We start from the raw sequence: 3,976 nt of genomic DNA, 5'->3' as shown, positions 1-3,976 counted from the left end.
AAAATAGGTGAGAAATGCATTTCCATTAATGCCCCAATTATCCCAATCCTAACAGGACAAAAAGTGTGCTTTTGCCTGCTCCCAGGGACTGGCTGTCAGGACCCCCGATTGGCCTCTCCCGAGTGCAGCTTTGGTGCTCAGCGTGCACAGCCCAGGGCCGCCGCGGGGGTCGGGGGAGTCGTCTCGTGGCGGGGGGGTCCTTGCATGGCTGCAGCTCCTCTGCCCCTTCAGAGGGCTGGGATGCAAGGCCTGCTGAGGCCCAGATGCTGCAGCCCAGACTTCCAGGAGGAAACACAGGCTCCTTCTGTTAGGCACCCCCTGTGACAGCTTCGGGGCTTCTTGCCCTTTAGTGTTTCTGTGACCCAGAAATGGCAATCTGCCTCCTAAACAGTTTGCACTTGACTACTAACGTAAAGGTTGTGGTTTGAACCAACCCAGTGGCACCGCGGAAAAAAGGCCTGGCGATCTGCTTCAGTAAAGATCATAGCCATTGAAAACCCTACAGAGCAGTTCTACAGTACTCTGTAACACACGGATGGGGTCACCAGCAGTCGATGTGAGGACATTGGCACCTGGATTTCTACCTGGCCTCCTGCGGGCTTCCCTGCCTCCAGGCTTTGGGCCTTGGGTCCCTCCGTCACAGTGCCCCAGAGTGATTTTTCTAAAACACACATCCAATCTTGCTTAAAATCTTTCAAGGGCCCCCACTTCCTATAAGCTGCAGAAGGTCCTCCTGGTTTACTGACTGTATGGGGGCCTTTCTGCTACTCCCAGACCACCAGAGGGCTGGCTGCCCACCCTTCTTCCTTACCCACCTGCAGTCCACACAAGACTTGTCCATTTATCTCCTAAATATCCGCCCACCCATGTCTCTCCACCCTCTCTGACTTCTCCAGCCTCCACTCCTATCCCTGTCTTCGTTTCCTCTGGCTGCTGTGACAAACGACCACAAACCGGATGCCTTAAAACAACAGAAATGTATTCTCTCAGTTCTGGAGGCCACAAGTCCAGAATCAGCTTTGCTGGGCTAAAGTCAGGGCGTCAGCAGGGCCTTACCCCTTGGGAGGCTCTAGGGGAGGATCCGTTCCTGCCTCTTCCAGCTTCTGCCTCCTTCTTATAAGGACACTTGGGACTGCATTTAGGACCTACCCAGATAATCTAGGGTAATCTCTTCATCCCAGGAGCCTTCATTGAGTCACATATGCAACGTCCCTGTTTCCACATAAGGTAACATTCACAGGTTCCAGAGGTTAGGGCCTGATATCTGTGGGGCCCATTATTCAGTTGACTGCATCCTCTCTCCCTCACATTACGCCCCAAACTGCTTGCAGTTTACTGTGGGAATGTGCCATTTCTGCATTCTGCCCTTTGTTCATGCCATCTTCTCTGCCAGAAATGTCTCCCATCTCACCTCACCCACTACGTTCCTCTCCTGACTGTCATGGACTGAATTATGTCCCCCCCAAAATGTGTGTATCAATTTGGCTGGGCCATGATTCCTGGTATTGTGTGATTTTCCTGTATGTTGTAAATCCTGCCTCTATGATGTTAATGAGGGAGGATGTGTTAGTGAGGCAGGACTCAATCTATAAGATTGGACTGTATTCTGAGGCAGTCTCTTAAGATATAAAAGAGAGAAGTGAGCAGAGAGACAGGGGGACCTCATACTACCAAGAAAGCAGTGCCAGGAGCAGTGTGTGTCCTTTGGACCCAGGATCCCCGTGTGGAGAAGCTCCTAGTCACAGGGAAGATTGATGTGAAGGAGCTTGTTCCAGAGCCAGCAGAGAGAGAAAGTCTTCCCCTGGAGCTGATGCCCTGAATTTGGACTTTTAGCCTACTTTACTGTGAAGAAATAAACTTCTCTTTGTTAAAGCCATCCATTTGTGGTATTTCTGTTGTAGCAGCACTGGATGACTAAGACACCTGACTGACTCTTATTCTGAGCTTGTGCCACCTTCTCTGCGAAATAGTTCTTGATACCTCGTCACCACACCATCACACATACTGGCGTACTCACACACACGTACTCACACATACATTCATGCACACACACACACTCACACATGTACACACTCTAGCACACACACACTCACACATTCTTGCACACATGCACACACATGCAACTCACTTTTGCACTCATACACACTCAAATGCACACACAGCCACACACACAGAGTCACACACAGGTGCTCCTTTTCTGTGGTAGCAACCTTGGTGTTGCAGCGGAGTTTTTCTGAAGTTGCCTCCCAGACTAGACGACATGCTGTTACGGGCAGTTACCAGATCTTAGACATCTTATATGTAAGCATTGATAGATGTTTGAGGAGGTAGGGAAGAAGGAAAGACTCTTGAGGGATAGACGTGGAGTCATTTGGTTTGTTAATTTTTGGCTGCAAATATTGACAATCTGGCTTCATCTATAGTTGAGTGGATTTAAGGGAGTAGAAAGATAAGTGATTGGCTTCTACAGAGCATTTTCAGATTAAAATCACTGGAAAAAGCCTTTGAGAATAATAATAACAACAGCAGCAGCAGCAAGACGGACATGGATTTGCATCCACCACTCTGTTCCCAGCCAGGACTCTGCAGAATGGAGACCAAGGCACTGTGAGGATCAGAAACTGCCCCCTCAGTAGTGTGAGTGAGGAGCAGAGGGCAGGAGAGGCACAGTCATGCTGGATGGATGTCAACTGTGTACAGGCAGAGTGCACAGTTGTCTCGGCAAATCCTCTTCACAGCCCTGTGGAGGTGGGAGTAGCTGAGGCTCAGAGAGGTGCAGTCATTTCCCCAGGGTCACACAGCAGCCCTGGAATTCACCCTGGGTCTGTCTGACTCCAAAGCCCAAGCTCTTTCACCCACTAGGTAGAAAGACATGGCCACCCAGGGGGGCACTGGCAGGGAGCCCATAGGGGAGAACTGGATTTCCAGGGGCAGAGTCTGGCCTTTGTAGCACCCCTGAGGCCTCCCAAAGGGGCCTGGTGTGTCCAGATCTGGTTTGCCTCTAGCCATGAGTGAGTGATAGTCTCCTGGGATGCCAGGGTTGTATCCCACTCAACCCTCTCCTAGTCCTGAGGGAGAAACTGAGGACTGGTGTGTGTGTGTGCGTGTGTGCATGTACCTGTATGTGTGTGAGACCTGCCAGCCTGCATCGTGAGCCTGTGCTCAAGCTGGGACCAGACACCAGGTGTCCGTTCCTCCAAGCTGGGCTCCTCTGTCACCACACCGCCTCTCATTGACATTTCCTCTCAGTTCAAGGGGATTACGCAAATCCAAGGTCGTTAAGCTGCCACAGGGCACTGTGGAAACGGAGTGCCCTGCTCTGCCTGCCCCCTCTTTTCAGCCAAGCAATCATGACACTGAATCAGACTTTCTGGCAAGACGTGTTATCTAAATAGTAGAAGAGCATGTGCACAATTTAATTTGAATCAGACTTTCTGGCAAGACGTGTTATCTAAATAGTAGAAGAGCATGTGCACAATTTAATTTGAACTCAGGCAGGCAGAGGGCAGAAGCCAGACTAATTACGAGAACACATTTCTGAGTCACGGCAGATGTCACCCCCCAAATACCAGACCACCAGCAGGGGTGGGGGAGCTACGGGGTTCATGTATGTCAAAATGTATATCAAAAAAGTGCTATATGCACATTTCAGCAGATAATTTACATATTGCCTAGGTCTGCAGCCTCTATATCGTTTTTAAAACAGTTCTTTATTTTTACTTCAGTTAGTTCACTAATTAATTTGCATAAGTAACAACATGTACATGGCACCCACTTCTAAAGATGCAAAAGGTTAAGTCTTCCTTCTGTTATCTAGCCCCTCAGTTTGTCTCCCTGGAAGTAACCATGTTTCCACTTTTGGTATGTCTTTTCAGATAGTCACTGTGGCTACAAACATATATGTACATACATCCTTTTCTTATCTGCCAAAATTAGCCACTGTACTATATATGTTGTCCTACCTGCCCCGCCCCCC

This window comes from Trichechus manatus, unplaced genomic scaffold (genome assembly GCF_000243295.1).
Source record: "Trichechus manatus latirostris isolate Lorelei unplaced genomic scaffold, TriManLat1.0 scaffold00009, whole genome shotgun sequence".
NCBI classification, from domain to species: Eukaryota; Metazoa; Chordata; class Mammalia; order Sirenia; family Trichechidae; genus Trichechus; species Trichechus manatus.
The sequence above is the reverse complement of the archived record's forward strand: the minus strand, read 5'-3'. Positions refer to the sequence as shown.